Source organism: Arvicola amphibius, chromosome 11 (assembly GCF_903992535.2).
Source record: "Arvicola amphibius chromosome 11, mArvAmp1.2, whole genome shotgun sequence".
NCBI classification, from domain to species: domain Eukaryota; kingdom Metazoa; phylum Chordata; class Mammalia; order Rodentia; family Cricetidae; genus Arvicola; species Arvicola amphibius.
The window spans coordinates 58,194,119-58,207,493 of NC_052057.2; positions in this window are offsets into that span (position 1 = coordinate 58,194,119).

A 13,375-nucleotide genomic window follows, 5' to 3' on the forward strand; every position below is an offset into this window, starting at 1 on the left:
TACATAAGGAGAATCAGTATAGACAGCAGCACTGAATGCTGTCTGTGAATTGTAAGGTTACTTACAGCACCTGTGAACTATTTCTTTCTCCTTAGTTCTAAAGCAAAAGCCTATTGACACCTACATTTCTATCTTGCTTTACATAATTAGCATAACTTATTCAAATATTAGCATATATATAAAAACTTTGTTCATATTATCATCAAAAATGGGTACTAGGTTTTTCTGGAGTGATAGGAAAACTCACTTAAGACTGGAACATGACTGAGCATATGACTTGTACTATGAATCACAATGCACCTTTATAGGAAAAATCAACACACTCAAATTCTACTCCATGTCTTCTGAAAATTTTTCATCAGGACTTGGAGAGAGAGAGAGAGAGAGAGAGAGGGAGAGAGAGAGAGAGAGAGAGAGAGAGAGAGAGAGAGAGAGAGAGAGAGTATTTGTGTGTGTGTATTTTTTAGTTCTTAAAAAATGTTAGTTTCAATTTGATTGCCAAATTATTAAAATTACTTAATGTTTGAAACCTGTTTTCCTAAAGTTAAAAAATGTACCATAAAATAGCTTTCTAGTTTTTTTTATATTACCTTTGATATTAAATGAAATAGCTAATGAAACATTATAAAACATAAATTTAAAACAATAATCAAATATAAATTCTGTACAAGATATTTATAAAACTATAAGCTCTTACTCATTTATATTATAAACCTTTTGAATTTTGATACTTTTTATAGTTGACTATATATAAAATGCATTTTATGAACTGCAGATAATATATTTATTCAATATCTTCTATTTAAACCTTTTACTTCCTCAGCTCATTTGTCCTTTATTATGTGTATCAAATGTTAGAATTGTAGATACAAAGTTAAAATTTCATTGCTCTTCTAGAAATGATTTCACAAACATATAATTTAATAGTTTAGAGAAGGGAATAACTGGGCCACTGATGTATATTATGGAAAATTTCAACAGTAGTTATGATATTTTACTCTCCTGAAAGTTGACCTTACACAAATTACTAATGAATATTTATAAACCATGTTTTCTTTCTTTTGTGAAAATAAACATTTAACTGTAAATCCCAGGCACACCTTAAAATTACATACCATTCATATAAATCATTGCACAATTACATCTGTAAATTTCTACTAACCAATGAGACAGCTTCATCCTGAAACATGTAGCAACTTCTCATGGGGTAAGTATGTGAGTCATTTTTTTGATGTAATTTGCCAATTTTCCAGTGCTTTTCTTGTAAATCCTTATGGTAATGAAATGAGACAAGTGTCTGTTTCTTAAATATATTTTATTATATTTTATATTTACCTGCTTCAGTATTGTTTGCATAGCTTTTTATAACTTCCTCCTTTTTATCACAATGGAAAACCATTTTGTTTTAAATATATAATCTCTCAATGATTTTGAAATGAACTAATATATAAAAATGAAAACAGCAATACAAAGTAACGCTTTTTCTTTCTTCTTTGATAATTAATCTGGATAATTTATGTTTGTATTATATCAAGATAATTGTAAAAGACTCAGTCCATGAAGTTGAATTTGTTGGTTATGTCTTCTTTATATTCTATAACTCAAAGGTAAAATGTAAAACTTCCCATAAAATAAAACTGCTGTTTTTTTATACTCTCATTTTGAAAGCATATAAATATGAGCCTGACTTATGTAGTGATTTCTATCCAACTTTCAAAATGATTGATTTGCAGCCCAGAATATCCAGTGGCATCAGAATAGATAGGAAAAGATGGGAATAAAAGAAAGAGTGTTTTTCCAGCTGCAGCATCACAATGAAAATGTACAACCATGAGGGTTTGTTTAGAGAATACAAAATGGCTAGGGGTTATACAGGAACGGACTACATTACCAACAAAGGAAGGAGATTCAAATCACTGCCAGTATCATCTTGTGAGAACAATGTTAGAACAATCATTAATGATGTATGATTCTGACAAAGGAGAACGCTTGGGTGAATTAAAATGTGCATATCAGGTGTTCTCCACAGGGAAAAGCATAGAATTGTTTACCTATCAAAAGGTGATTTGGCCCAGGTATCATGTAGTTGATGAACAGGAGCATTACTGACTAATCTTCACTTCTAATTACCCCAGTGAGCTTCCTAAATCATTATTTAAGCTGTAAGCCCAGGACTCGCCAGCTTCTTTATGTACATCCTGAAGAGGCTTTCGTGACAGCCTAAAATAATCAACAAAGTCAGACAGATATTTTGTACCCAGCATATAAATGTATAACCCTCTTAATTTTCCTTTTAGGTCCATAAAAGATTCTATCCCCAGAGAAAATGAAGAAAATACAGATATCCATACCTTACATATAAGAGTGCTTACAATAAAAATTTTAACTCATTAGCCCAATAAACATCAGTATAAGGTTGTTTTTAATTATGAAATATGACAAAAGATTTTTTTATTAAATATATTCATTTGATATAATACAAAAGGACAATTTTTATATGGGTGCTATTTTTTTAATTTAAAATATTTTTCGGTGGGACAGATCTAACGGGAGACCACCAAGTCCAGTTGGAATGGAACTGATGGAACAGGGGACCAAACCGGGCTCTCTGAATGTGGCTGACGGTGGAGGAGGACTGAGAAACCAAGGACAATGGCAATGAATGTGAACTCTACAGCATGGACGGGCTCACTGTGAGCCTTAACCTTCACCTGGCGATGGATGGAGATAGAGACAGAGCCCCACATTGGAGCACCGGACTGAGCTCCCAAAGTTCTGATGAGGAGCGGATGGAGAGAGATCATGAGAAAGAAAGTCAGAACCATGAGGGATGCGTTCACCCATTGAGACGGCAGGACAGAACTAATGGGAGACCACCAAGTCCACTTGGAATGGGACTGATGGAACATGCGACCAAATCGGACTCTCTGAGGGTGGCTGATGGTGGAGGCTGACCGAGGAGCCAAGGACAATGGCGATGGGCTTGGTCTCTACGACATGGACGGGCTCTGTGTGAGCCTTGTCAGTTTGGTTGCTCACCTTCCTGGACCTGGAGGGAGTTGGGAGGACCTTGGACTCAACATAGTGTAGAGAACCCTGATGGCTGTTTGGCCTCAAGAGGGAGGGAGTGGGGGTGTGGGTGGAGGGGAGGGGAGGGAAGGGGGAGGAGGAGGGGAGGAGATGGCAATTTTTAATAAAAAATAAATAAACTGGAAAAAATATTTTTCCAAAGTATTTTATTTATTTTTTATTTGTTTATTTATTTATTAAAAATTTCCACCTCCTCCCATCCGCCCATTTCCCTCCCACTCCCCCCACTGCCCCTCCCCCTCCCTCTCCAGTCCTAAGAGAAGTCAGGGTGCCATGCCCTGTGGGAAGTCCAAGACCCTCCCCCCTCCATCCAGGTCTAGGAAGGTGTGCATCCAAACAGACTAGGCTCCCAATAAGCCAGTACATGCAGAAGAATCAAGATCCGGTGTCATTATTATTAGCTTCTCAGTCAGCTCCCATTGTCAGCTATGTTCAGAGAGTCCGGTTTGATTACATGCTCATTCAGTCCCAGTCCAGCTGGCCTTGGTGAGCTCCCATTAGATCAGTCACACTATCTCCATGGGTGGATGCAACCCTTGTGGTCCTGACTTTCTTGTTCATATTCTCCCTCTTTCTGCTCTTCATCTGGGCCTTGGGAGGGGGAAACTAAAAAAACATTTACATTACAATGTTTCTAGTCACAATTTGTAGTGAACTGATGTAAATGATCTCTGTCAATCTATATATGCAAAAGTGCATATATTCTGCACTATTCTTCATTCTGGTTTTATCTTAGTCGATGAATATGCTTTATTTGATGATATGACAAAACTGGTGCTATTAGTTTTCAATGTGAAAAGGAAAGAATGTCTCCAAGGCTTTCCTGGAGGGTGGATGAATGTGTAGTCACATAATTTAAACTACTGATTTCAGACAATATAAACTGATCCGGTCCACTTTCCCCTTGTTCTCCATGAGTTTTCATCTCCACAAAACTTCAACTTCTCCCCCTTTTGTCCTCCTTTTTGCTTTTCTCTTTGTCGTTAATTGTTATTGTTATATTTAGCCATACAGGGGTGTCATTTTTAAGAGTTGCAATCAAATGCAATGAAAGGTTTGCTTGGGTCCCACTGTTGATTTTATTTGCCTAATGAAAACTTTGACAGGTTGTTTTTAGTGGTTTTCCTGCCTAAGTAGCAGAACTGCGAACAGATGTTGAGCTGGTTCACTTGGATTAGACACGTCTAGGTTATTACATTTGAAGAGGCACTTTATTAAAGACTCTTGAAAAACAATAGAATAAATTTCTGTTAGAATAGATTTGGAATAACTAGTAATAAGTCACCCATTTATCATGCAAGTCACCAACAATTAAAGACTACATTCTATTATGTATACGTAATTCACCATGTATACAATAGTTTACCTTTTTAATTCAAATCATATCATTAAATCTTTGCAAAAGTTGTAGGAACGAATTTCAAATAGATCTTATATTGCCAATGGAGCATTAATGTTTCCATACGAACTATTCAGTGACATCATGTGTTTGCTGTTATTAGTCATGTGTTCATGCAAATAAACATGTAAATATTGAAGCAGATTTAGAACTTCAAAAAAACAGCAAAGAAAATTCTCACAGTCAGGCGAATGCTGGAGCACATATGCAACACCAGAGAGCAGGAACACTTACATCTGCTAATGAGAATATTGTGGAAAGTCCTTTGTCTTTGCCAAACTCTTAAGCACTTCCTTAAATATACATGTGACTTCATGCATTCCAAAAGACACTATGTTGAAATCTAAACTATGTACAGATCAAAAATACTGCATAATCTCATTCCCATGCAGAATCTCAAAAAGCTAGTCTCAGAGGAAGATGAGGTAGAATGATGGATGTTAGAGGCTGGGAACATAAAGAAGGAAGCTGGAGAGTCTAGGAATCAGGTAAGAGGTCACAACAGATAGGAGACACAAACTCTGAAGCAGGGTAGAATGACTACATTTAATGATGTACTTATATTTCTAAGCAGCTGAACAAAAAATTTTTGAAATTTCACTACAAAGAAATGAGAAGTGATAAGCTAGATATGCTATTGATGCTGATTTGGTCACATAATGTAAATATTAATTAAAATATCACATCTTTTCCCTAAATGTGCAAACAGTAAATATTTTTTTAATTTGATGTAGTATAAAAAGAAAATTGTCCTTTGTTCTCTCTTATTATAAGAGGGCTATCACTTTTTTTTACAGAGTTGCATAACTGTAAGTAAGACACTCTTGTGTGGATTTTACAAATAACGGATCTTTGACCAGATTGCCCATGTTCCTGAAGGTAGTAAGGGAGGAAGTCATGATATGGACAAGATCAGGGTCACTCCAGATGATGGTGATGTTTTCAGATATGACAGATATGACAATTATGAAATAATAATGGTAGATTATCTTCTTTCTTTAAAGAGAGGTCAGTTTTACTAAATGGTGTTAAAAAGGTTCCATACATGTCTCCTATTCCCAAAGTCTTTAGCACATGCACCATCTGCACCATGGAAGGAGGTTCATGTCTTTACACTGAGTTTCCATCAGTCAGATCTTCACATAGAAACTTAGCTCAGCTTCTAGATGCTACAGCTTCAAAGTATGCCATGTCACTTGCCTGCAGGAACTGGGCTTCCGCCACACTGCTCTTCTGTCAGTTTCTATCTCTGTTGAGGTCTCTCTTCCTGTCCTTCAAGATAAGGTCCACTTCCTTTTCTTTTAACACTTATTTGAATGTAGATTTAGGCTTTAATTCAAAAATACCTCTCAGATGTTATTTTCATCTATCAGTCTAATTTCATTATGCCTCGTAAATTCCTTCTTACATTTATTGTAAGTTTATGACTGAAGATCGGCAGTGTTTCTCTTAGCAACATGGAAGCTTCTTGAAGGAAAAGACCATGATGTCTGTTATCTGATCTATGCTCAGATCTGCACACAATACCTGAGTGAGACGAAGAACATGTTTATTCAATTTAGAAAAATATAGAATAAAGAAAAGAAGACAACAGGACAGAGAAGGAGCACAGAAAGAAGGAAGTTCAGTCAAATAAGTAGGAAAAAGTTCATTTCTCAGATCTGCTCTGCTGTTTTCCTATGGCATGCTAACTGACTTAGGGTAACCAAGTCTTTCCCATTTTACCCAGGCCTAGGGGTCAAATCCTGTCACTGTCAAATTTAAAATGAACAAATGTGAGCTTCTCCTGAAAGGAGCTGTTCTATGTAGGGACCCTGTGGCCCCTTCCATTAAGAATCCACTTTTTATCTTCTGAAGTGCAACACATGAGGATGTTTCTAAGTCTTGATTTCTCCAGGTTCTTTCTTTCCCATGGAGCTCATTACATTTGATTTCAGGACTGCGCATTCCCTTTTTCAATTAAAATTCCTTCAAAGCTGTGCTTTAATTATTAAAAAGTTTTTTCTGTAGTGAAAATGAATTGTTTGTATCATAACTCCATTTCATTGATCTTGATTCTGTATTCTGAAGCAGTTTGAACCATACCCTAACCAGCTCCATGTTCTTTCCAATTATTTAAACATGTTACCATGCAGACATGAAGGACTGTGAGGCTACATTTCTCCAGGCTAAATATTATCTTTAATATTAATAAATTTTGTGATAAAACTGTCACCCAAAGCTATTTAAGCAGTCTGAAGTCATGAGTCATTTCTGTTTGTTCAGCCAGCTGGTGACAATAACAATAAGAATAGCATACAAGGATGTGAAGGGTTTTTTCTCTTTCTTTTTCCAGTAGGCTATTAAACAGTTTAAGAATCTCTTATTTGTGGCCTTTTCTTAATCAAGGTCCACAAGCAGAATTTGTCTTATATTTAACTTACCAGTAAAAGAAATCCAAATTCCACTATATGTGTGTGTGTCTGTCTGTCAGTCGGTCTGAATGTGTTTGATTGCATATCTGGCTAGCAGAAACCCAGCTGGTCTTTCAATGCCTGCTTTAGCAGAGAATTCTTGGACCAGTGTCCCCCTCTAGAGCAAGGGTAGTGCTGTTAGTTGACAGGTAGAAGTTACACAACTCTTCGGGAAAGGGTTGGGGAAGATTGCTTATGGCCTCTTGAAAAATCTTCAGCTGTGGAATTTATTCTCTCCAAGGACAGTGTTCTCAAAAGTAACTCCATGTCTCTATGAGGCTTAAGCATAAGAGTTAAAATGTGAATTTGAATACACCTACCATCTCCAATCATTTGCAGGTATTCTATGTGTCTTGAGGACTAGCAAGAACTCACATTAATACATAAATAAAAATTTTCATAACCTCAGCTCCATCCCACTGACCTTTAATGGATGTGGTGATTAGAGGCAAGCATAACTCCTCAGCTGCATCTCAATTTATGCTACATCAAAGAGCAAGAGACAGAGACGGGGGAGGGTGGATGGAGGACAAGAAGAGGGTAAAACAAGTCAAATGATTATTTCTGTCTGAAGTGTGTAATTTTTGAGGTAACTGAGTGAGTAACAAAACAACTAAGACCTAAAAGTGGGGTGTCTCCCTGAAAAACAACAGTTTAATCAGCCATGAGACTGCATAGGTTAGAAGGAAGGCTGTGTAAGTAAAATGGTCCAGTGAAGCCTGATAGTCTGATGAATGGCTAAATGAGACAAACATGGTTCTGGAAACTGACAGGAAGGAGGCCTTTCTTCTTTGGGATAATGCTGGCTATTCACACTATTAAAAAAAAAAAAAACATTTTCTGTATATTTGGGGGTTTTGAAAGTAGGAAAGAGATAAAAGCATATTTAATTCTATATATTTACTATGCTTGGCAGATAAGTTATTTGAAAAACAGACTCTAAATGTGATGACTGTCAAAATGATCTCCTTCACTGAATGTTAAGAATCTTGTGTTTTTTTTTTATTTCATTATTTTCCTTAGAACCAACAGCAAAATATAGCAGTAAGAATCAAACCATGCTGGTTATCACATTTGAATAGGAACTCCTTCAACTGTTAGATGGGTGAACTCATTGGTTTACTGGAAATTTTAAACAAAATGACAGTCATAGCACATCCGCTTCAATTGCAGATGAAAACACTTGTAACTATCCTGTCTCTCCTCAAAATTTGCCAAATTGGCAGTAAAGAACAATAACAAAAATTACTAATCCTTATTTAAAAATCACACAGGAGACTAACAATGGGGAACCACTGTAGTCAATGAAAAATCTGGAGAACATAAATTAGGTTTTCAGCACCAAATAAGATCATTTGCAGAAGGAAACAGCAAAGAAAGCATGAATACTATAGAGTGGGTTATTCTGAAGCTCCTACTTGACAGTGTTAGATTCTAGCTCTGTGAAACCAGATAGGGGTTTCTCTAGTCAGGTCAGCCTGCAAACACAGATAGCCTCATGAAAAATAAAGTCTGAACACCCTGAATTGGAGAACATTGGGGAACACAAATGAGAAGTGAGGGGAAACTGAAACACTAAGCAAAATTCATGGAGGTGAGCTAGGAGGGAGGACAAAGATGTCTATGTATTGAATGTTGTCTTCTCAGCTCTTTACACTTAGTTTCTGAAATATACAGAGAAAGATGCCTCCCAGACACTTAAGAAAATATAATAAAAAATAAGAAATCACATAAACATGTGGAAAACCTTCTTCATATAGATCTCAGTCCTAATCAATGGGAACACTCTAGAAAATCCCCAGCCATCCAACTCACGGCAATCTCCTCATTCTTCAACTCTCACAAAACTTATAGAGATTTCAAGGCTTTTGCATTTACTGTTGTTATAAACGTATTCGATTCATTCTTAAGATATGAACATTTATCTTTTGCTTGTAATGCAAAATGCTGCTTTTTATATAATATATTTTTACCTGAACTTCTTTATTTTATCGTGTTTCTTTGTACCCATGTATATGGAGGCCAAAAGTCATTGCCAAATGTCTCCCTCTACTTCCCTCCACATTATTTACTGAGACATGATCTCTCACTGAACCTGAGCCTCTTTGATTTCACCAGATTGGATGTCCGCAAACCTTAAGAATCCCCCTCTCTGCCTCCTGAACTGAGATTATTGGCATGCAGAGAAAGCACTTTCCTGGCTGAGCTCTCTCACCAGGTCCTGTCATAGCCCTATTCACTGCTCTTTATACGAAAAGAAATCTGTGCCCAAGCTAGAAAATCTTCGAACATTAATAATTTTAAAATTCCTATATATTCTCAATACAAGCTTGTCTTCCTTGAGAACACCATCCAAATTGCAAAGGGTCTTTTCTTCCTTTTGAAATGTAGATTGGCCCTCTTTATTATTTATGTGGTCATGAATTATAATGGCACCTTGTGATATTTATTCCTTAGTCTTAGAAAATTAACTTCCTTTTTGCCAAGACTTCTCTATACTAAGTTATTCCTTAGAAACATTGTTGCACTTATTGGCACTCAATAAATACCAGTTATCAGAATTGATTGTGGAAAAGAGGCCAAGCTTTTTTACACCCTGGGTCTCAGGAAGTCCAGAGAGCTAAATCAGCAAATTGTGATTGACACTAATTACAATTCTATATGAAGCATAAGTTAGACTGTGGAAGTTTATATATCTTTTATAAAATACTACCTGAAACATTTTTTACAGAATCCAAATTTCACACTAGTTAAATATTAAATAATAATGAATGAATGAAAATATATTCATTATTTAATTTTATGCCTAATAAATTGCTTGAAATCACAGGCCAACCAGATTTTTTATATTATTTATTTAATTTCTGCTTCATCAAAACAGAAATTTAATCTGTCCATAAAATTGTTAACAAACACAAATACATCATGTTAGAATATTTAACCACCAGCCCAACTAAAGCACCAGTGATCAATGAAACACCAGCCTTCTATTTTTGCTTTATCATATTAATAATATAAAACTATTTTGAGGAAAATAATTGCCGTATGAGTCTCAGCAAGAATACAGGCAGCAGCCAGCTGAAGGAGTTGCTGGAACTTTTTATCACTCTGAGGCCACAGTTTTTTCATCTACACAAAGGGAAGGATGCTAATCACTGTCAAAGCCTTTAGGATTTGATGAATTGACACATGGAAAAGGCAAGAAATCTGCCAGTGCTACAAGAATTGTATGATTAATTTATGCCCTGATAAAATTAGAAAATGATCCCTGGGTATGTAATTAATGAAGGGACTTAATTATCTTCATCAATATAGTATTGATTAAGCATTAGTAATAATGTATTCTTCCTCATTAAAATGTCTTAATTTCTTCAGAAAATATTTTAATTTTAAAGGAAATATTATTTACAACCACCAACTATAGACAGCACTTATGAAACGTCTCAACATTCCTAATGCTGTTACCCTTTAATACAATTCCTCATGTTGTTATGACCCCCAAACATAAAATTATTTTTATAGCTGTAATTTTGCTACTGTTATAAATAATAATGTAAATATCTGTGTTTTTCAGTAGTCTTAGGAGACGCCTGTGTAGGGGTAGCTCATGACCCACAAGTTGAGAACAACTGAACTGTGAAACAGTCAGATTATAAGAAACCCCAAAGGCCTGATTGTGTGGTATTATGGCATTTGAAACAGGGTTTCTCAGCTCTGTAACAGGGAAGGTTGCTACCTCTCATTGGTAGTGTGTACTTGATCTTGTAGTTTAAGGATCCTTTAGTACTCTAAAGCTTAAGGGAATCCCACAAGAGGGCTTCTGAGCCATACCAGTGAGATGCAACTTATATGCTACAAAGGGTCACAGAATTTATTGGATTTGCCATCTGTCACTAATACAGTCAGTAGCTGCTACTATGCCCTGTTCTTTCTGCTTTTCATCTTGGTCAACAGCCCTGTCTCCCCATAGTCATTGGGTTGACCATGAGTTTCCAGACATTCTTCTCTCCTGAGAATGTGAGAAGTCTCTGACACAGCTAAATAGAGAACAGTATCTGAACTTCTTGGGGCATTTGGCATCATGAAAGTTCCGAAAGCAAAGTTTGTCCTCAAGAAAGTTGCAGTCCTTAGAAGAAAATATAAAATATATAGTTCAAATACATTATATAAAAACAGTGGGAATTCTTAGAGCAAAGTACTTCTACCAGTGACATACAGAAATCAACCTGTGGCTGTTATTACACAGATATGTTACAGATATTCCTCTATTTTTATGTTTACAGATGTCTGAAAAATGTATAGTGTATTTCTGGTAATAGATAAATATATACTTTTGAAGGATAAATGGTACATCATAGTAAAATACTTTATTGCTAAATTTTATGCAAACAATTTCAGATAAGCATCATAGGTATAATGAATATCTTTTTTGGGGGGTCACATGTTATGAGTTATTTTCTGTTCAAATTATTTTGGAAGAAACTATTGCTTTTAAATTTGTTTCCTATTCCCATTTCTCACTCCTGTTTCACATCCTCCAGTCTGAAATATTCTTTTCATATGCAAAAGATTGTTTAACATTTATTTGATGTTACATTTTCCTCCTCCCTAGGGAGAAACAGTTTGGAAGTATCATCAGATTAAAAATAGACTCTTGCCTCTTGCATTTGTTTTCTTCTCCTACCAACCTGGTTCAGATGTTGCCTAAAGCTTCTCAGTCCCTTTGAGGTTTTCATCACCACCAAGAAAAGGATCTAACTCAAAAATCAAATCTGAACAATGTGATTGTTATTGTCAAGAAGACTTTAACTTTGGTCTAATGATGTGAAGTTCTTTTTTTTTTTTTTTCGAAATTAACAGATGGCATGGAGGACTGACAAACAATGTGGTTCCATGATTGTTTTCTCATTTTCCCAAACTATGGTACCTTTACTTTCCCCTTTAAAGACTTCTTTTTGAACTCTTTCTCCAGAGGTAGCACCTTCCAATAATTGACCATCTGTTTCTGCTTGCCTCCAGGAACCTTCTTCTCATATACCTTGTATCTGACTGTCCCTTGTACCAGTCTCTGCCTTCCCTGATTGCCACTGTCTCCACATTCACCCATCACAGACATGAAACCAGACCAGCAAATTTCCCACAGGCAATTTCCCATTTATAAGAACTTTGATGTACGTAGTTTTTTGTCTCCTAGTGTACTGGCTTGGGTTTTTGTGTCAACTTGACACAAGTTAGTCACTGAAGAGGAAGCCACCTCAGTTGAAGAAGTGACTCCATTGAGATCCAGCTATAAGACATGTTCTCAACTACTGATCAGTGTGGGATGGGGGAGGGGGCAGCACATTGTGGGAGGTGTAATCCCTGGGATGGTAGTCCTGCATTCTATAAGAAAGCAGATGAGCAAGCCAGGGGAAACAAACCAGTAAGCAGCACCCATCCATGGTCTCTGTATCAGTTACTGCCTCCCTGGATCTTGCCCTGTTTGAGTTCTTGTCCTGACTTCCTTTAGTGATGAATAGAATTGGGGAAGTGTAAACCAAATAAATCCTTTATGCCCCAACTTGCTTTCTGGTCATGATGCTTCCTCACAGCAACTGAAACCCTAACTAAGACAACTAGTCATTCTAGAGCCCCAGTTATAAGCATTTTTATTTGCTCTCCATATTAATTTCTCAGCAGCCAGATAGTTCACCATCTCAGAGGTAAGTAAGTTTATATACTAATAAGGAACAAATTAAGTATGTTATATTAAGTCATATTGTTTAAGTTTTATAAATTTTATTAAGTGTATGCAATCTCTCATCATTTTGACATATGCCATCTGTGTTTGAGGCTTGAAGTAACTTTGGTTTTGAGTTTTTTAATTTACACTTTTACAAAATCACTTGTACTATTTTGTTGTAGCATAATGATGTCGCCATACTGATAATAAAGAAATATTGACTAGAAGGTAAACTGAGTGGCAGCAGGTATCCTTGTGTCTATTCTGGAACTGAAGGGGTGAACTGGGGAAATGTACTCTTATGGGCTCTCCTACATCTGTCCTTTTAGATTAGTCCTTTAAAGTCCTGTGACTTTTACAGAGATAAAAGTAGTAACTGAATCATGTAAGCAAGAGAGGGCTGCTACTACACAGAAGCAAAGACAACTGCAATGAGCAGAAGTCTCAACTCTTCTCAAACAAATGCTGCTGAAAAGCAATAAACCAACTCTCCAGAAACTTTTGTTCTTGAGTCACCCAGGCAAGACTGTCAGTACAGATTCTGAATAACTCCTCAATCAGTAAAGAAACTAATTTTTGCATTATTCCTGAATGGACCTAATATAAACCTTCATAACAACCTGTGACACAGGAGTGGTAGCTCATAACTACAGTTCCAGGATTTGAGGGCTCAGGAAGGAAAACTACAAGTTTGGGGACAGCCTAAGTCAC